Below are 22,620 nucleotides of genomic sequence, written 5' to 3' on the forward strand. Positions count from 1 at the left end.
GAACTGATTGTGGAGTTTCTCCAATATTTAGCATCAGAAATTGTAATGCTAACAGTATTGTGCTAGTTACTACACAGCTTAAGCATGAAAACTATCAACAATGGACAACATAACACAAAACATTTTGAAATAAATAAATGAAAGCAATCTGAATTATCCAATTTCGAGAAACATACATACATATATGTGTGTGTGTGTGTGTGTGTGTGTGTGTGTATATATATATATATATATATAGTCAGATTCCAGATTTTCAAATATTGTCCTCCTAACAAACCAGACATCACTGGGCAGAGTATTTATTCAGATTTAAGATGATGCATAAATCTCAATTTCAAAAATCTTGTCCCTTATGACTGGTTTTGTGCTCTAGAGACACATTTCTAATGTTACAATAGATTTCTATTTCAAATAAATGCTGTTCTTCTGAACTTTCTGTTCATCTGTGAATCCTGTTTGTTCATGTGAATCATATATTATATTATATTATATTATATTATATTATATTATATTATATTATATTATATTATATTATATTATATTATATTATATTATATTATGTAAACACTCTTTAACAGGAAGTGTGTCCTTTTAAGGCTGTTACAATGTTAAAGATTAATATGCAGAGTCAACCAATGGGGTGAGTTTGTGGGCGGGACTATCCGTTTGACCGACCAATAACAGATCAGTCTGGAGACACAGAATTACAGACTTGAGTTTGAAGCTGTATCTTGACCTGATCCTCAGGGTTCGAGTCTCCCATCCTACACCTTTAATGACTCACTCGCTGCCACCTACTGGCGCAGTTTCATATTTAAAGTATCATTTCAATATTATTTATAATTTTTATTATTTATGCAAAGGTTAATATAAAAATGTATTTGTAAAGATGCATTCTTTAATGTCTATTCAATGCTTTTCACATTTATCACAATAATAGTGATGTGAATTCTCAGTCCAAATTGATTGCACATCGTCTAATTAATGAATTTCTGTTAATAACCCTGATCTGTGCTTCAGGTGCGTTTCGTGGAGCCGGTGTATCTGGGACAGTCTGACTGATGTTCTCTGAGATCGCTCGCAGGATCAGAGACGGCGGTCAGGAGCTGGTGAAGAAGGTCAACGCTGTGTTCGGATGGAGATCAGCAAAGACGACAGAACCATCCGAGAGTGGAGTGAACCAGATACTGCAGAATATCATTCATTCTCTTAACACAAGCAAAGATATCAGCCAAAGGGGCAAGGAATATAATTAACTATTAAGAGAATATATTTTTCTTACCACATTTGCAAAATTTGCCAAAGGTGAAAACTATTGTTTTTCTGAGCCGCTGACAGATATTTGTTCTTGTTTTAAACATGAACTCATTTATATTTCAGTAAATGCTTCTCGATTTAAGGATGTTCAGATGTTTGAGCTGGAAAACAAGAGGAAGAGCATCATTCTCTGCGGTGAAGAAAAACACCATGACCTTCATCTAATTAAAATCTCTCGTGTTTGTGTCCGAGTCGAACGGTGGCAGGTAAAAGAAAAGAGTAAAAAATAAACCCTGGACAATCTTTCTAAAACATGCGTCTGCAGGAGCCTAGATGATTATAAATATGCATTATCTTTATCACAGTATTATTTCATCAAGCCTTGTGTTCAACTCCATATTTATACTGAAAATAAAAGTAGCTGTGATCTTATTCTAGTTAACGGCTCTGAAATCGAGTGACAGCTGATTGGTTGATTCACAAATGTCTTCACATACAAAGTGCTTCATATTCAAACACAGTTTAGATTAACACTCATATAACTGTATTGTCTGTGTGAGAGGAATCAAACAATCAAATCCTGCGATCGTTTACACTTCCTCAGCCTGAACAAGTGTTTTTTTTTTCAGCTGAACACTAAAGAAGATGTTTTTTTTTTGAGAGCGAACAGTTGACGGCACCCATTGACTTCTATGCTACAGGAAGAAATACTATGGAAGTGAATGGGTACCATCAACCGTTTGGTGTTTAAAGTATAATCTTTTTAGTTTTCAGCAGAAGACAGAAACTTGTACAAAAAATATATAATTTTTACATTTTATTAAAAAAATATATATATGTAAAATAAGCACACGCAGTTAAACTTTTATTCCTAACTCAAAGCAACCAACTATGTGTCATTGTTGTTAACTAAGACTGAAACTACTAAAAACAGTTTTCTGTAATTGAAATAAAGCTAAAGTAAAATGATATAGATAAATCGTGTAAGTTACTACTAAATATTGTAGAAACTTAATTTTCTGTAAAGTTGCTTTGCAGTGATTTGTAAAGTAAAAACCACTATTGTCATGAGTCCGGACTCGGTGGTCCTCCATCTCACCAACAGAGGGCACCACTTCCATTCTCCCGGACTCATCACCTTCACCCACTCACACATTCATTTACACACCTGGTTCACTCGGTACACCTGTTTTGCCTCCGCTCACTCACTTAGACACACACAGCTGATTCCCATTTGTTCACCTACATATATTCTCCTCTCTCCCACCACTCGGCCTGCCTGGATTAATTGTACTTGTTAATGTTGATTTATATATTGTTCCTGGAGTTGTGTGTGGTTTTCCCAGTGATCGTGTTTATGCCAGTTTTGTTTTGCCTTGTTGGCCTTTTTGTTCTTTTTATAATGAAGTGTCTCTTCCCTGCATTTGGACCCAGAATTTGCTCTTTCCACGGCGCTGTCTCTACCGCGCCGTGACAACTATAAATTAAATGAAAACAGTACTAAAATTAGAGTAACTTTTTACAAAAAAGTTGAAATATTAAAATGATTAAAACTGACATAAACATAAAGACTAAAAAAAAAATTAATAAATCTAATTCCTAAACCTCAAACTGCAACCATAAACCATAAAAGCTATGCTATGTGTCACTCTGAGTAAGTGCTGTAACAGTTTATAAAGACCCTGACGAAAAACCTGACTAATTTCTGGATTTTTATAAGGAAACAGCCAAGTAAACAAAACTACATAAATGTTATATTAGATACATGAAACATATAATAGATACATGTTTTTATTTTATTAGAATTTTTTTCATGATTCCCAATTATTTAGATTCGCAATTTATAATAGTTGTGCAGTCTTTACATTTTTATTTCAATGTAGAAATTATCTATTCATTTCATTTTATATTTGGACAGATTTGTTACGTGACAGCATTAATGAAAGTTTCTTAAGGGTCAATATCATGTTATCTGCATCTCCTGTGCATCTCCATCAAGCCACTCTTATAATAGCAGTCATCACTCAAAATAATGCACAACTCTATTATCTGTATAGCATGTGTGTAAGACTCTAATACAATTATGAAGTAATAATTTTATGACAAATAAATATTTCAGTGAGTAAAACTGGCTGTCTAGTAGGCTGTTATGGACTACACAGCATTTTTATATTATTTTTTAATACATTTTTAATGATTATTATTTTAAATTATTGTCCCTGGATCAGTACGATACTCTTGTAATAAAGTAGCGGTGGTAGCAGACATATTTTGAGTATCAGTTCTTGTTGAACAGAAGCGATCTAATCCTGTTTACATGAAATAAGCTGCTCCCGAGCAGGTTTAAGCTTATGGACCTGTTGCTATGACAGCAGCTCCAGGATGAGCTTCGGAAAACCAAACAATCCAAGATCAAATCATCAACAATCAAATCCAGCTAACGGAGTTAGCAACGTAGGAAGAACGGGCCCCTGATCTCAAATGATTCGCGAAATGCGCTTCGGAGTCCCGATCTGAATCAAATGATTCACGAAACGCGCTTCGGAGTCCCGATCTGAATCAAATGTTTTTGAACTCCGAAGCCCCGATCAAATGATTCGCGAAACGCGCTTCGGAGTCCCGATCTGAATCAAATGTTTTGCGAACTTGTAAGCTGCTCATCCTTAAATAAGGGGAGTGTTAATACTGAGAGCATCCTCCGTGTTTCCTCATGACGCGCTGGGGAAAAGGAACACCTGTGTGGCATTAGTAATTAGAGGGAGGCATTCTAAATGTGTAGCCTATTGGTTGTTGCAGGAGGGTTTTCGGGGTGTTGCTGCTGAGTTCCTTGCCAAAGCTGCCTTGCCATGGGTTTAAGATTGTTTATGCGACCCGTGTGAATCGATCGGGGGAGATATTTTGCTGGGGTTTTTTCCCGTTTATGTTTGGCGGCCTCCATTGAGTTCACTGAACGCGGCGGAACCCACCGATAGCGGGTAAGAAAGCCAGCAGTACATTTTCCTTTTAATATTGTATTGGGTGTTAATGTCGGTCCCTGCTGTGTTTGCCGGGGAGGCCCTGATGTAATGGTCCCCCGGCGCTATTTGTGTGTAGAGTGAGTGCGTGTGTAAGGGGGTAGGCAGCTTCCATATGCCTCCTATACAGTTGAGGACGGCTAGATATTTAGCACGAGTATTATTGATGGTTTGTGGTGCTTAATATTTGGTATGCATTTATTGGTGTGCTATTTATGACTTAGGTTTTGCAGTGTAATGGACTTATGTATGAGAGGTGATCACATGAATGTATTGACCGACTACTGATACCTTGTGTTGGTTGTTACTTCATTATTCTTGAAGTTAACATTGTTGAAAGCATTCATTGCCTCTTAATTAAACTGAAACTATCATGACTGCATTAACCTGCTGCACCCTGGGTTTTAATATTCTGATTGTAAAATAAGACCATTAGTTAATGGGTTTGGGTATTTGAGTGTTTCCTTGTATTTTGTCCCACTGAAAGTATTTAGTCCAGTAGAGAACCTGTAAACCCTGGGTAGAGCGAGTTTGTGGAGGTTACAAACTAGCCCCGAAGCCCAGATCTCAAATAATTCGCGAAACTCTCTTCAGAGTCCCGATCTGAATCAAAGGGTTCACACAAAACAAGGGAAATCTGCTTTTAGTTTCTATGCCGCTCGCAGTTGGAATCAGCTTCCAGAAGAGATCAGATGTGCTAAAACACTAGTCACATTTAAATCTAGACTTAAAACTCATATGTTTAGCTTTGCATTTATTGAATGAGCACTGTGCAATGTCTGAACTGATTGCACTATATTTTCACTGTTTTTTAATGTAAAATAATTTAGTAACCGTTTTAAAATTCTTTTTAATTAAGTAAATTTTTTAATCATTTTAAAAGTTTTAAAATTGCTTGTTTTATTTTTGTTATAATTTTTCTTTGATTATTTTACTTTCTTTTATGTAAAGCACTTTGAATTACCATTGTATATGAAATTTGCTATATAAATAAACTTGCCTTGCCTTGCCTAGTGTGTTATTGGGCTTATACACACACAAACCACACACACACATACACACACTACCGGTCAGAGTTTGGGATCAGAATGATTTTTAATGTTTTTTTACAGGAATTTATTTTACTCATCAAGACAGCATTTATTTGATCAAAAATACTGGAAAACATGTAATATTGTGAAATATTATTAACATTTTTCTATTTTAATATACATGAAAGTGTAATTTATTCATGTGATGTGCAGCTGTATTTTCAGCATCATTCCTCCAGTCTTCAGTGTCGCATGATCATCAGAAATCAGAATAATATGATGATTTATTATTAGAATTATCAACAGTTTTGCTGATAAATATTACTTTGGAATCTGTTATACTTTTTTCAGGATTCTTTGATGAATAAAAAGTTAAAAAGAAGAGCATTTATTTAAAATATAAATATTTTCTAACAATATTCACTACAGTTCAATAGTTTGGGGTCAGTACATTTTTATCCTTTCTTTTTTTTATAAGAAATTGTATCCTTTATTAGATTTTAGAATATTTTATTCAGGATGTAATTGATAAGAAGTGATATAAAAGATGAATATTGTTAGAAGAGATTTATATTTGGAATAAACGCTGTTCTTTAAAAAAAAATTATACATCGAAGAATCCTGAAAAAAGTATCGCAGATTCCAAAATAATATTTGGTAGCACAACTATTAATAGTTCTAAGAATAAATCATCATATTTTCCATGATTTCAAAAGATCATGTGACACTGAAGACTGGAGGAATGATGCTGAAAATACAGCTGCACATCACAGAAATAAATTATATTTTAAATGATATTAAAATAGAAACCTTTCTTTTATATGTTTTATTTTCATAATTTTGAATTATTACTGAAATACAACCTTTTTTTGTTTCAAACAGTTAATTGAACAATAATAAATAAAGTACCTGAAGTTGACAATGAAGAAAATGTATAATAATTAGCAAATATGAGTAATTTAGAGCTGTAAACGCGCGTGTGAGGGGCAGAGACGCGCCGCGGAGCGTCAGACGCGCTTGAGGACCAAAAACAGCAGAACGGTGGAAACTTCACTCCTCTTATTATTTCTCTTTTACTATAGCGATTTATTTTTAGATACGTGATCTGAGTCTTTCATAGAGTTGTAGAGTTATTAGATAAATAGAGTTATTTTTTACATTCTTTGGTCGAAGTTTTCAGATCGGGACATCGGAGCCTGTTCGCAACTCGGTTGATTCAGATCAGGACTTCGGAGCATGTTCGCGGCTCGGTTGATTCAGATCGGCACTTCGGAGCCTGTTCGCGACTCGGTTGATTCAGATCAGGACTTCGGAGCATGTTCGCGGCTCGGTTGATTCAGATCGGCACTTCGGAGCATGTTCGCGACTAGGTTGATTCAGATCGGCACTTCGGAGCATGTTCGCGACTAGGTTGATTCAGATCAGGACTTCGGAGCATGTTCGCGACTCGGTTGATTCAGATCGGCACTTCGGAGCATGTTCGCGACTAGGTTGATTCAGATCGGCACTTCGGAGCATGTTCGCGACTCGGTTGATTCAGATCGGCACTTCGGAGCATGTTCGCGACTTGGTAAATTTTTATCCTTTCTTTTTTTTATATAAGAAATTTTATTCTTTATTAGATTTTAGAATCTTTTATTCAGGATGTGTTAAATTGATAAGAAATGATAACAAAGATTAATATCGTTAAAAGAGATTTATATTTGGAATAAACGCTGTTCTTTAAAAAAAATATATACATCGAAGAATCCTGAAAAAAGTAGGAAACTTCACTCCTCTCATTATTTCTCTTTTACTATAGCGATTTATTTTTAGATACGTAACAGCGCACTCAGATCATTAGGATCGAGTCAGTTAGAAATACCAAGGGTTCACACAAAACAAGGGAAATCTGCTTTTAGTTTCTATGCCGCTCGCAGTTGGAATCAGCTTCCAGAAGAGATCAGATGTGCTAAAACACTACTCACATTTAAATCTAGACTTAAAACTCATCTGTTTAGCTGTGAATTTATTGAATGAGCACTGTGCAATGTCTGAACTGATTGCACTATATTTTCACTGTTTTTTATGTAAAATAATTTAGTAACCGTTTTTAAATTCATTTTAAGTAAATTTTTTAATCATTTTAAAAGTTTTAAAATTGCTTGTTTTATTTTTGTTATCATTTTTCTTTATGATTATTTTACTTTCTTTTATGTAAAGCACTTTGAATTACCATTGTGTATGAAATGTGCTATAAATAAACTTGCCTTGCCTAGTGTGTTATTGGGCTTATACACACACAAACACACACACACACACACACACACACACACATACACACACTACCGGTCAGAGTTTGGGATTAGAATGATTTTTAATGTTTTTTTACAGGAATTTAATTTACTCATCAAGACAGCATTTATTTGATCAAAAATACTGGAAAACATGTAATATTGTGAAATATTATTAACATTTTTCTATTTTAATATACATGAAAGTGTAATTTATTCATGTGATGTGCAGCTGTATTTTCAGCATCATTCCTCCAGTCTTCAGTGTCACATGATCATCAGAAATCAGAATAATATGATGATTTATTATTAGAATTATCAACAGTTTTGCTGATAAATATTACTTTGGAATCTGTTATACTTTTTTCAGGATTCTTTGATGAATAAAAAGTTAAAAAGAAGAGCATTTATTTAAAATTATAAATATTTTCTAACAATATTCACTACAGTTCAATAGTTTGGGGTCAGTACATTTTTATCCTTTCTTTTTTTATAAGAAATTGTATCCTTTATTAGATTTTAGAATATTTTATTCAGGATGTAATTCATAAGAAGTGATATAAAAGACTAATATTGTTAGAAGAGATTTATATTTGGAATAAACGCTGTTCTTTAAAAAAAATTATACATCGAGGAATCCTGAAAAAAGTATTGCAGATTCCAAAATAATATTTGGTAGCACAACTATTAATAGTTCTAAGAATAAATCATCATATTTTCCATGATTTCAAAAGATCATGTGACACTGAAGACTGGAGGAATGATGCTGAAAATACAGCTGCACATCACAGAAATAAATTATATTTTAAATGATATTAAAATAGAAACCATTCTTTTATATGTTTTATTTTCATAATTTTGAATTATTACTGAAATACAACCTTTTTTTGTTTCAAACAGTTAATTGAACAATAATAAATAAAGTACCTGAAGCTGACAATGAAGAAAATGTATAATAATTAGCAAATATGATTAATTTAGAGCTGTAAACGCGCGTGTGAGGGGCAGAGACGCGCCGCGGAGCGTCAGACGCGCTTGAGGACCAAAAAAAGCAGAGCGGTGGAAACTTCACTCCTCTTATTATTTCTCTTTTACTATAGCGATTTATTTTTAGATACGTGATCTAAGTCTTTCATGGAGTTGTAGAGTTATTAGATAAATATAGTTATTTTTTACATTCTTTGGTCGACGTTTTCAGATCGGGACATCGGAGCCTTTTCGCAACTTGTTTGATTCAGATCGGCACTTTGGAGCCTGTTCGCGACTTGGTTGATTCAGATCGGCACTTCGGAGCCTGTTCGAGACTCGGTTGATTCAGATCGGCACTTCGGAGCATGTTCGCGACTTGGTTGATTCAGATCGGCACTTCGGAGCCTGTTCGCGACTCGGTTGATTCAGATCGGCACTTCGGAGCATGTTCGCGACTCGGTTGATTCAGATCGGCACTTCGGAGCCTGTTCGTGACTCGGTTGATTTAGATCGGCACTTCGGAGCCTGTTCGCGACTCGGTTGATTCAGATCGGCACTTCGGAGCATGTTCGAAATATTTTCTAACAATATTCACTACAGTTCAATAGTTTAGGGTCAAGTAATTTTTTATCCTTTCTTTTTTTTATAAGAAATTGTATCCTTTGTTAGATTTTAGAATATTTTATTCAGGATGTAATTGATAAGAAGTGATATAAAAGATTAATATTGTTAGAAGAGATTTATATTTGGAATAAATGCTGTTCTTTAAAAAAAATTATACATCGAAGAATCCTGAAAAAAGTATCGCAGATTCCAAAATAATATTTGGTAGCACAACTATTAATAGTTCTAAGAATAAATCATCATATTTTCATGATTTCTAAAGATCATGTGACACTGAAGACTGGAGGAATGATGCTGAAAATACATCTGCACATCACAGAAATAAATTATATTTTGAAGGATATTAAAATAGAAACCATTATTTTATATATTTTATTTTGATAATTTTGAATTATTACTGAAATACAACCTTTTTTTTGTTTCAAACAGTTCATTGAACAATAATAAATGAAGTACCTGAAGCTGACAATGATGTAAATGTATAATAATTAGCAAAGATGATTAATTTAGCGCTGTAAAGGCGCAGTGTGAGGGGCGGAGACGCGCGTGAGGACCAAACACAGCAGAACGGTAGGAAACTTCACTCCTCTCATTATTTCTCTTTTACTATAGCGATTTATTTTTAGATACGTGATCTGAGTCTTTCATATAGTTGTAGATTTAATAGAGAAATAGTTATTTTTTTATATTCTTTGGTAAAGTTTTCAGCTCGGGACCTCGGAGCCTGTTCGCGACTCGGTTGATTTAGATCGGCACTTCGGAGCCTGTTCGCGACTCAGTTGATTCAGATCGGCACTTCGGAGCATGTTCGCGACTCGGTAAATCTTTATCCTTTCTTTTTTTTATAAGAAATTGTATTCTTTATTAGATTTTAGAATCTTTTATTCAGGATGTGTTAAATTGATAAGAAGTGAAATCAAAGATTTATATTATTAGAAGAGATTTATATTTGGAATAAACGCTGTTCTTTAAAAAGTTATACATCGAAGAATCCTGAAAAAAGTATCGCAGATTCCAAAATAATATTTTATTCAGATCGGCACTTCGGAGCATGTTCGCGACTCGGTTGATTCAGATTGGCACTTCGGAGCATGTTCGCTACTCTGTTGATTTTTTAAATCATTTTAAAAGTTTTAAAATTGCTTGTTTTATTTTTGTAATAATTTTTCTTTATGATTATTTTACTTTCTTTTATGTAAAGCACTTTGAATTGCCATTGTGCATGAAATGTGCTATATAAATAAACTTGCCTTGCCTTTGGGGAAGTCGTGGCCTAATGGTTAGAGGGTTGGACTCCCAATCGAAGGGTTGTGGGTTCTAGTCTCGGGCCGGATGGAATTGTCGGTGGGGGGAGTGCATGAACAGCTCTCTCTCCACCTTCAATACCTCGACTTAGGTGCCCTTGAGCAAGGCATCTAACCCCCAACTGCTCCCCGGGCGCCGCAGCATAAATGGCTGCCCACTGCTCTGGGTGTGTGCTCACAGTGTGTGTGTGTGTTCACTGCTCTGTGTGTGTGCATTTCGGATGGGTTAAATGCAGAGCACAAATTCTGAGTATGGGTCACCATACTTGGCTGAATGTCACTTCACTTTCACACTTTCACTAGTGTGTTAGTGAGCTTATACACACACACACACTACCGGTCAGAGTTTGGGATCAGAATGATTTTTAATGTTTTTTACAGGAATTTATTTTACTCAACAAGACAGCATTTATTTGATCAAAAATACTGGAAAACATGTAATATTGTGTAATATTATTAACATTTTTCTATTTTAATATACATGAAAGTGTAATTTATTCATGTGGTGTGCAGCTATATTTTCAGCATCATTCCTCCAGTCTTCAGTGTCACATGATCTTCAGAAATCGGAATAACATAATGATTTATTATTAGAATTATCAACAGTTTTGCTGATAAATATTATTTGGGAATATGTGATACTTTTTTCAGGATTATTTGATGAATAAACAGTTAAAAAGAAGGGCATTTATTTAAAATATATTTCCTAACAATATTCACTATAGTTCAATAGTTTGGGTCAGTAATTTTTTTATAATTTTAAATAAACGCTGTTCTTAAAAAAAAATTATACATCGAAGAATCCTGACAAAAGTAACGCAGATTCCAAAATAATATTTGGTAGTACAACTATTAATAGTTCTAAGAATAAATCATCATATTTTCATGATTTCTAAAGATCATGTGACACTGAAGACTGGAGGAATGATGCTGAAAAAACAGCTGCACATCACAGAAATAAATTATATTTTAAAGGCTATTAAAATAGAAACCATTATTTTATATATTTTATTTTGATAATTTTTAATTATTACTGAAATACAACCTTTTTTTGTTTCAAACAGTTCATTGATCAATAATAAATGAAGTACCTGAAGCTGACAATGATGTAAATGTATAATTATTAGCAAAGATGATTAATTTAGCGCTGTAAAGGTGCGTGTGAGGGGCGGAGACGCGCCGCGGAGCGTCAGACGCGCTGAGGACCAAAAACAGCAGAACGGTATGAAACTTAACTCCTCTTATTATTTCTCTTTTATTATAGCGATTTATTTTTAGATACGTGATCTGAGTCTTTCATAGAGTTGTAGATTTAATAGAGAAATAGAGTTATTTTTTACATTCTTTGGTAAAGTTTTCAGATCGGGACTTCGGAGCCTGTTCGCGACTCGGTTGATTCAGATCAGCACTTCGGAGCCTGTTCGCAACTCTGTAAATTTTTATCCTTTCTTTTTTTATAAGAAATTGTATTCTTTATTAGATTTTAAAATCTTTTATTCAGGATGTGTTAAATTGATAAGAAGTTAAATCAAAGATTAATATTGTTAGAAGAGATTTATATTTGGAATAAACGCTGTTTTAAAAAAAAAAAATAGACCGAAGAATCCTGAAAAAAGTATAGCAGATTCCAAAATAATATTTGGTAGTACAGCTATTAATAGTTTTAAGAATAAATCAGCATATTTTCATGATTTCTAAAGATCATGTGACACTGAAGACTGGAGGAATGATGCTGAAAATACAGCTGCACATCACAGAAATAAATTATATTTTAAAGGCTATTAAAATAGAAACCATTATTTTATATATTTTATTTTGATAATTTTGAATTATTACTGAAATACAACCTTTTTTGTTTCAAACAGTTCATTGAACAATAATTAATTAAGTACCTGAAGCTGACAATGATGTAAATGTATAATAATTAGCAAAGATGATTAATTTAGCGCTGTAAAGGCGCAGTGTGAGGGGCGGAGACGCGCGTGAGGACCAAACACAGCAGAAAGGTAGGAAACTTCACTCCTCTTATTATTTCTCTTTTACTATAGCGATTTTTTTTTAGATACGTGATCTGAGTCTTTCATAGAGTTGTAGATTTAATAGAGAAATAGAGTTATTTTTTACATTCTTTGGTAAAGTTTTCAGATCGGGACTTCGGAGCCTGTTCGCGACTCAGTTGATTCAGATCGGCAATTCGGAGCATATTCGCGACTAGGTAAATCTTTATCCTTTCTTTTTTTATAAGAAATTGTATTCTTTATTAGATTTTAGAATCTTTTATTCAGGATGTGTTAAATTGATAAGAAGTGAAATCAAAGATTACTATTATTAGAAGAGATTTATATTTGGAATAAACACTGTTCTTTAAAAAAATTATACATGGAAGAATCCTGAAAAAAGTATCGTAGATTCCAAAATAATATTTGATTCAGATCGGCATTTCGGAGCATATTCGCGACTCGGTTGATCGGTTGATTCAGATCGGCACTTCGGAGCATGTTCGCGACTCCCTTGATTCAGATCGGTTCTTCGGAGCATGTTCGCTACTCGGTTGATCAGTTGATTCAGATCGGCACTTCGGAGCATGTTCGCGACTCGGTTGATTCAGATCGGCACTTCGGAGCATGTTCGCTACTCTGTTGATTTTTTAATCATTTTAAAAGTTTTAAAATTGCTTGTTTTATTTTTGTTATAATTTTTCTTTATGATTATTTTACTTTCTTTTATGTAAAACACTCTGAATTACCATTGTGCATGAAATGTGCTATATAAATAAACTTGCCTTGCCTAGTATGTTAGTGGGCTCATACACACACACACACACACACACTACCAGTCAGCGTTTGGGATCAGAATGATTTTTAATGTTTTTTACGGGAATTTATTTTACTCATCAAGACAGCATTTATTTGATCAAAAATACTGGAAAACATGTAATATTGTGAAATATTATTAATTTTTTTCTATTTTGATATACATGAAAGTGTAATTTATTCATGTGATGTGCAGCTATATTTTCAGCATCATTCCTCCAGTCTTCAGTGTCACATGATCTTCAGAAATCGGAATAATATAATGATTTATTATTAGAATTATCAACAGTTTTGCTGATAAATATTATTTTGGAATCTGTGATACTTTTTTCAGGATTCTTTGATGAATAAAAAGTTAAAAAGAAGGGCATTTATTTAAAATATTAATATTTCCAAACAATATTCACTATAGTTCAATAGTTTGGGGTCAGTAAATTTTAAATAATTTTAAATAAACGCTGTTCTTTAAAAAAATGATGCATCGAAGAATCCTGTAAAAAGTATCGCAGATTCCAAAATAATATTTGGTAGCACAACTATTAATAGTTCTAAGAATAAATCATCATATTTTCATGATTTCTAAAGATCATGTGACACTGAAGACTGGAGGAATGATGCTAAAAATACAGCTGCACATCACAGAAATAAATTATATTTTAAAGGCTATTAAAATAGAAACCATTATTTTATATATTTTATTTTGATAATTTTGAATTATTACTGAAATACAACCTTTTTTTGTTTCAAACAGTTCATTGATCAATAATAAATGAAGTACCTGAAGCTGACAATGATGTAAATGTATAATAATTAGCAAAGATGATTAATTTAGCGCTGTAAAGGTGCGTGTGAGGGGCGGAGACGCGCCGCGGAGCGTCAGAAGCGCTGAGGACCAAACACAGCAGAAAGGTAGGAAACTTCACTCCTCTTATTATTTCTCTTTTACTATAGCGATTTATTTTTAGATACGTGATCTGAGTCTTTCATAGAGTTGTAGATTTAATAGAGAAATATAGTTATTTTTTACATTCTTTGGTAAAGTTTTCAGATCGGGACTTCGGAGCCTGTTCGCGACTCAGTTGATTCAGATCGGCAATTCGGAGCATGATTGCGACTAGGTTGATGGGTTTATTCAGATCGGCACTTCGGAGCCTGTTCCACCTCGGTTGATTCAGATCGGCAATTCGGAGCATATTCGCGACTAGGTAAATCTTTATCCTTTCTTTTTTTATAAGAAATTGTATTCTTTATTAGATTTTAGAATCTTTTATTCAGGATGTGTTAAATTGATAAGAAGTGAAATCAAAGATTAATATTATTAGAAGAGATTTATATTTGGAATAAACACTGTTCTTTAAAAAAATTATACATGGAAGAATCCTGAAAAAAGTATCGTAGATTCCAAAATAATATTTGATTCAGATCGGCATTTCGGAGCATATTCCTGACTCGGTTGATCGGTTGATTCAGATCGGCACTTCGGAGCATGTTCGCGACTCGGTTGATCGGTTGATTCAGATCGGCACTTCGGAGCATGTTCGCGACTCCGTTGATTCAGATCGGTTCTTCGGAGCATGTTCGCGACTCGCTTGATCAGTTGATTCAGATCGGCACTTCGGAGCATGTTCGCGACTCGGTTGATTCAGATCGGCACTTCGGAGCATGTTCGCGACTCGGTTGATTCAGATCGGCACTTCGGAGCATGTTCACGACTCGGTTGATTCAGATCGGCACTTCGGAACATGTTCGCTACTCTGTTGATTTTTTAATCATTTTAAAAGTTTTAAAATTGCTTGTTTTATTTTTGTTATAATTTTTCGTTATGATTATTTTACTTTCTTTTATGTAAAACACTCTGAATTACCATTGTGCATGAAATGTGCTATATAAATAAACTTGCCTTGCCTAGTATGTTAGTGGGCTCATACACACACACACACACACACACACACACTACCAGTCAGCGTTTGGGATCAGAATGATTTTTAATGTTTTTTACAGGAATTTATTTTACTCAACAAGACAGCATTTATTTGATCAAAAATACTGGAAAACATGTAATATTGTGTAATATTATTAACATTTTTCTATTTTAATATACATGAAAGTGTAATTTATTCATGTGGTGTGCAGCTATATTTTCAGCATCATTCCACCAGTCTTCAGTGTCACATGATCTTCAGAAATCGGAATAACATAATGATTTATTATTAGAATTATCAACAGTTTTGCTGATAAATATTATTTTGGAATCTGTGATACTTTTTTCAGGATTCTTTGATGAATAAAAAGTTAAAAAGAAGGGCATTTATTTAAAATATTAATATTTCCAAACAATATTCACTATAGTTCAATAGTTTGGGGTCAGTAAATTTTAAATAATTTTAAATAAACGCTGTTCTTAAAAAAATTATGCATCGAAGAATCCTGTAAAAAGTATCGCAGATTCCAAAATAATATTTGGTAGCACAACTATTAATAGTTCTAAGAATAAATCATCATATTTTCATGATTTCTAAAGATCATGTGACACTGAAGACTGGAGGAATGATGCTGAAAATACAGCTGCACATCACAGAAATAAATTATATTTTAAAGGATATTAAAATAGAAACCATTATTTTATATATTTTATTTTGATAATTTTGAATTATTACTGAAATACAACCTTTTTTTGTTTCAAACAGTTCATTGAACAATAATAAATGAAGTACCTGAAGCTGACAATGATGTAAATGTATAATAATTAGCAAAGATGATTAATTTAGCGCTGTAAATGCGCGTGTGCTGGCAGGAGACGCGCTGCGAGGACCAAACACAGCAGAACGGTGGGAAACTTCACTCCTTTCATTATTTCTCTTTTACTATAGCGATTTATTTTTAGATACGTGATCTGAGTCTTTCATATAGCTGTAGATTTAATAGAGAAATAGTTATTTTTTACATTCTTTGGTAAAGTTTTCAGCTCGGGACCTCGGAGCCTGTTCGCGACTCGGTTGATTTAGATCGGCACTTCGGAGCATGTTCGCGACTCGGTAAATTTTTATCCTTTCTTTTTTTATAAGAAATTGTATTCTTTATTAGATTTTAAAATCTTTTATTCAGGATGTGTTAAATTGATAAGAAGTGAAATCAAAGATTAATATTGTTAGAAGAGATTTATATTTGGAATAAACGCTGTTTTAAAAAAAAAAATAGACCAAAGAATCCTGAAAAAAGTATAGCAGATTCCAAAATAATATTTGGTAGTACAACTATGTCACGGTAGGAAATCCAGTGTTTCCTCCGTGTCATGTTTTGTGATTGTTTTTGTACTTACGTTGTCCCCATGTGCTCGTTTAGTTGATTGTCATCACCTGGGTGTTGATTTTCTCGCTCCAGCTGATCTTCATCACACCTCAGCTACTTATACTCACCTCGCTCTCTCTCTGTTGTCAGATCCTCTCTCATGTCTCCGTGTCCTAGTTGGTTTACCGTCTTCCGTGTTCGTGTGCTGGATTGGGTTCGTGTTGTCGTCCTCGTGTCAGTGTTCCGGTCTGTTCCTGGTTTCAACCATTGACCACCTTCACCTGCACCATCGACTTCACCATCCAGCTCTTCTCACGCCACCGTAGACCTTCCTTGCCATTGCCAACATTCTGGACTCTCTTTCTAATAAACATCATCTGATTGCCTGCAATTGCTTCCTCCTCTTTTACCTGTCGTTACAGTAGGATCTGACCATCATGGAAGCAGCAGGCGATCGCTCCCCATCTCATCTGGAGGAATTTCTGCAGAGAGCCGTGGGTCGTATGGATCGCCAAGACAAGGCGATAGATGAGATGGGTCGAGCCTTCCAAGCAATGGTGACGAAGGTGTCCGAGCTCGCTCTCCAGACTCAACACCAACAACAACCGCCACCCGCTGCGCCTCCCACGCCACCCACACCGCCGATCGTCTCCGGGGGGATTTCCCAGCCCGAACCACGCCTCCCCCTCCCTGAGAAATATGCGGGTGAGCCAGAGTTTTGTCGATCATTTCTTTCTCATTGTTCTCTGCACTTCGCCCTGCAGCCCCGCACGTTCTACACCGAGGAAATGAAGGTGGCATTCGTCTTGTCACTACTGACGGGAAGGGCTGCCCTCTGGGGGACGGCGGTGTGGGAAAACCAAGACAGCTGCTGTGCCTCGTTCCACGCCCTTTCGGAGGAGATGAGACGGGTCTTTGACCGCTCCGTCGCCGGGAGGGAAGCGGCTAGACTTCTCACGGACCTACGTCAGGAGGACAGGTCCGTATCCGATTACTCGATTGAGTTCCGCACCCTGGCGGCGGAGTGTAAGTGGAACGAAGAGGCGCAGTGGGATCACTTCCTGCATGGGTTGGCTGACCGCATCCAACAGGAGATCCGCGCCGTCGAGCTCCCCACTTCTCTCAATAGCCTGATTGACCTCACCATCAGAGTTGACAACCGACTCGATCAAGCCGCCAGACGGAGGGGGAGAGCAGTTCTCGCGAACAGACCGGAGGCTCAGTGTCAGCGCTCAGAGGTTGCGGTCAGCCCACCGGGAGATCTTGAACCCATGCAGGTGGGGCGAGCTCGGCTCTCCCGGGAGGAGAGGATCAGGCGGAGATCCCTGGGACTATGTTTATACTGCGGCAGCCAAGAACATCACATCCAGCGCTGTCCGGTAAGAAGACCAAGCCCGATAGTAAAACTGAGGCTACTATCGGGTGGGATCTCTGCCAGGAAGACCTCATCTACATCGACACTCCTTCCGGTGAGTCTACGGTGGTCCACCCACGCACTCGATCATCACGCTTTGTTGGATTCTGGAGCCGAGGGTAGTTTCATGGACTTTAAGTTTGCCACTAAACTCAACATTCCTCTCACCTCCCTCAAACACCCCATTGCACCTTTTGCACTCAACGGACACAAACTGCCAGTCATCACACAGACCACTTTACCTGTTTCCCTCATCACGTCTGGCAACCATACGGAGGAGATCTCATTCTACATCACGGACTCACCTCAATCCCCCATCGTTCTCGGTCACACCTGGCTTCAGAAACACAACCCCAGGATCAATTGGCGCCTTGGATCTGTGGTTAGCTGGAGCGAGGAATGTCATTTGTCTTGTCTTTTGTCTGCTGGTGTTAATGTTTCTGAGTCTGTGTTTCAGGGGGAAGCAGTGGATTTGGCTAACGTGCCCGCGGAGTACCACGACCTGAAGGAGGTGTTCAGTAAGTCTCGTGCTGATTCTCTTCCTCCTCATCGTCCCTATGACTGTGCGATAGAGTTATTGCCAGGTACTTCTCCGCCTAAGGGCAAGTTATATTCTTTGTCTATTCCAGAGACGGCGGCCATGGAGAAATATATATCCAGTTCTCTAGCAACGGGGTTTATCCGCCCTTCTTCTTCTCCAGCGGGGGCGGGGTTCTTTTTTGTGGGAAAGAAGGACGGGTCCTTGCGACCTTGCATTGACTACCGAGGGCTGAACAACATAACGGTAAAGAATACCTATCCTTTGCCACTTATGTCTTCAGCTTTTGAGAGGTTGCAGGGAGCGTCCGTTTTCACTAAATTGGACTTACGTAATGCTTATCATTTGGTCCGCATCAGGGAGGGGGATGAGTGGAAGACTGCCTTTAACACCCCTAGAGGCCATTTTGAGTACTGCGTTATGCCGTTCGGGCTAACCAACTCGCCGGCAGTCTTTCAAGCACTCGTTAATGACGTGTTGCGAGACATGGTCGATCTGTTCATATATGTTTACCTGGATGACATATTGATTTTTTCTTCGTCTCTCCAGGAACACGTGCAACACGTACGACGAGTGCTTCTGCGGTTGCTAGAGAATGGATTGTTTGTCAAGGCGGAGAAATGCGTTTTTCATGCACAGTCTGTTTCTTTTCTAGGACACATCATTTCGACTGAGGGTGTTCGCATGGATCCTGAGAAGGTTAAGGCTGTGGTAAATTGGCCATCCCCAGAGTCTCGCAAGGCCCTGCAGAGATTTCTGGGGTTCGCCAATTTTTACCGGCGTTTCATTCGCAATTTCAGCCAACTAGCCGCTCCTCTGACCGCCTTGACCTCCCCTAGTTTGACGTTCAGGTGGTCAGACGCAGCTGAGGCTGCGTTTGCCAAACTGAAAAGCTGCTTTGTTTCAGCTCCCATTCTCGTCACCCCTGATCGCTCACGTCAATTCATAGTGGAGGTCGACGCGTCAGAGGTGGGGGTAGGAGCAGTGTTATCCCAACGCGCATCCTCAGACGGAAAGGTGCATCCGTGCGCGTATTATTCTCACCGTTTATCTCCTGCAGAAGTTAATTATGACATTGGCAATCGAGAGTTGTTGGCAGTCAAACTTGCACTGGAAGAATGGCGTCACCGGCTTGAGGGGTCGGGTGTACCTTTCATTGTATGGACGGACCATAAGAATCTCGAATACATTAGAACCGCCAAAAGACTTAACTCCAGGCAGGCTCGGTGGGCATTGTTTTTCGGTCGTTTCGATTTTGCACTTTCTTACCGGCCGGGTTCCAAAAACATCAAACCCGATGCTTTATCCCGTCTTTTTGAGCGTTCCGATCGTACTGCTACTCCCGAGCCCATTTTACCGGGGACCATCATTATCTCCGCGCTCAGATGGGAGGTCGAATCGAAGGTGTTGACCGCCTTAGAAGGGGTAACGCCCCCGGCTCGTTGCCCACCGAACCGATTGTTTGTGCCGGAGGGGTTACGGTCAGACGTTCTCCAGTGGGGTCATTGTTCCAGTGTTGCTTGTCACCCAGGGGTTAGTAGAACTAGATTTCTAGTCAAGCAACGATTTTGGTGGCCTGGTATGGCTCGTGACGTCCACGATTTCGTCTTGGCTTGTTCAGTTTGCGCTATTGGTAAGACCTCCAATCGACCTCCAGATGGGTTACTCTTACCGCTGTCTGTCCCTTCAAGACCCTGGTCCCACATTTCGCTAGATTTTATCACCGCCCTCCCGCCCTCTAAAGGCAATACGGTGATTTTAACCGTAGTGGACCGGTTCTCGAAGGCGACTCATTTTATTCTCTTGCCCAAATTACCTTCAGCCAAGGAAACAGCGGTAGCTGTCATTGACCACGTCTTCCGCATACATGGCCTTCCGACAGACGTGGTTTCTGACAGGGGTCCCCAATTTGTGTCCAAATTTTGGCGAGAATTTTGTAAATTGTTAGGAGCGACTGTTAGTCTTTCTTCCGGGTTCCATCCCCAGAGCAATGGTCAAACCGAACGAGCCAATCAGGATGTCGAGAGGGTTTTGCGATGTTTGGCTTCCAGTAATCCTTCGTCCTGGTGTCAGCAACTCTCAGTTGTGGAGTACGCACACAATTCTTTGCCAGTGTCATCTACGGGCATGTCTCCATTTAAGTGTAGTTTAGGGTACCAACCACCTAATTTTGTCAGTACGGAATCCGAGGTTTCGGTCCCCTCCGCACACGCACTAGTCCAGAGGTGTCACCGCACCTGGACCAGAGCTCGCAGAGCTCTGCTCCAGGCTAGGTCGCGCACCAAGGCTAAGGCCGATCGCCACCGGTCGAAGCCTCCCCGTTACGTCGTCGGTCAAAGAGTGTGGCTTTCTACCCAGAATATTCCTATGCGTTCCGTTTCTAACAAACTTGCTCCCAAATTTATTGGCCCGTTTTCTATTACCAAGATTATTAATCCGGTAACCGTGCGTCTTAGCCTTCCTCCGGCGTACAGGAGGATTCATCCCGTGTTCCATGTGTCCAAAATTAAATCGGTGATTTCTTCCCGTCTTAATCCGCCTGCCCCGGTTCCCCCCCCGCCTCGTCTCGTTAATGGGGAAACCACCTATTCGGTTAATCGTATTCTGGACTCTAGACGGAGGGGACGCGGTTTTCAGTACTTGGTGGATTGGGAGGGTTACGGTCCGGAGGAGAGAAGCTGGGTTCCTGCTCGGGACATATTGGATCACCACCTTATAGATGATTACAATCTACAGGTAAAGCAGGCTGGGAACGTCAGGTGACGTCCTAGGGGAGAGGGTACTGTCACGGTAGGAAATCCAGTGTTTCCTCCGTGTCATGTTTTGTGATTGTTTTTGTACTTACGTTGTCCCCATGTGCTCGTTTAGTTGATTGTCATCACCTGGGTGTTGATTGTCTCGCTCCAGCTGATCTTCATCACACCTCAGCTACTTATACTCACCTCGCTCTCTCTCTGTTGTCAGATCCTCTCTCATGTCTCCGTGTCCTAGTTGGTTTACCGTCTTCCGTGTTCGTGTGCTGGATTGGGTTCGTGTTGTCGTCCTCGTGTCAGTGTTCCGGTCTGTTCCTGGTTTCAACCATTGACCACCTTCACCTGCACCATCGACTTCACCATCCAGCTCTTCTCACGCCACCGTAGACCTTCCTTGCCATTGCCAACATTCTGGACTCTCTTTCTAATAAACATCATCTGATTGCCTGCAATTGCTTCCTCCTCTTTTACCTGTCGTTACAAACTATTAATAGTTTTAAGAATAAATCAGCATATTTTCATGATTTCTAAAGATCATGTGACACTGAAGACTGGAGGAATGATGCTGAAAATACAGCTGCACATCACAGAAATAAATTATATTTTAAAGGCTATTAAAATAGAAACCATTATTTTATATATTTTATTTTGATAATTTTGAATTATTACTGAAATACAACCTTTTTTGTTTCAAACAGTTCATTGAACAATAATAAATTAAGTACCTGAAGCTGACAATGATGTAAATGTATAATAATTAGCAAAGATGATTAATTTAGCGCTGTAAACGCGCAGTGTGAGGGGCGGAGACGGCGTGAGGACCAAACACAGCAGAACGGTAGGAAACTTCACTCCTCTTATTATTTCTCTTTTACTATAGCGATTTATTTTTAGATACGTGATCTGAGTCTTTCATAGAGTTGTAGATTTAATAGAGAAATAGAGTTATTTTTTTACATTCTTTGGTAAAGTTTTCAGATCGGGACTTCGGAGCCTGTTCGCGACTCAGTTGATTCAGATCGGCAATTCGGAGCATGTTTGCGACTAGGTTGATGGGTTTATTCAGATCGGCACTTCGGAGCCTGTTCCACCTCGGTTGATTCAGATCGGCAATTCGGAGCATATTCGCGACTAGGTAAATCTTTATCCTTTCTTTTTTTATAAGAAATTGTATTCTTTATTAGATTTTAGAATCTTATTCAGGATATGTTAAATTGATAAGAAGTGAAATCAAAGATTAATATTATTAGAAGAGATTTATATTTGGAATAAACACTGTTCTTTAAAAAAATTATACATGGAAGAATCCTGAAAAAAGTATCGTAGATTCCAAAATAATATT

At 37.7% G+C, this 22,620-nt stretch overlaps 1 protein-coding gene and 1 long non-coding RNA gene across 2 annotated transcripts in view; both read left to right on the plus strand.

Annotated features, from left to right (window-relative positions):
- The window catches only part of LOC127935370 (uncharacterized), a 77,062-nt gene extending 60,949 nt beyond the window's left edge, over positions 1–16,113 (plus strand). Inside the window, exons 2-3 of the long non-coding RNA XR_008148079.1 lie at positions 14,404–14,490; positions 16,080–16,113. This is a non-coding gene — a long non-coding RNA (uncharacterized LOC127935370). The remainder of the gene's footprint in view (positions 1–14,403; positions 14,491–16,079) is intronic.
- Positions 1–22,620, plus strand: part of LOC127935349 (uncharacterized) — a 159,897-nt gene that overhangs the window by 122,768 nt on the left and 14,509 nt on the right. The window lies entirely within an intron of this gene.

Source organism: Carassius gibelio, chromosome A19, assembly GCF_023724105.1.
Source record: "Carassius gibelio isolate Cgi1373 ecotype wild population from Czech Republic chromosome A19, carGib1.2-hapl.c, whole genome shotgun sequence".
Lineage (NCBI taxonomy): Eukaryota > Metazoa > Chordata > Actinopteri > Cypriniformes > Cyprinidae > Carassius > Carassius gibelio.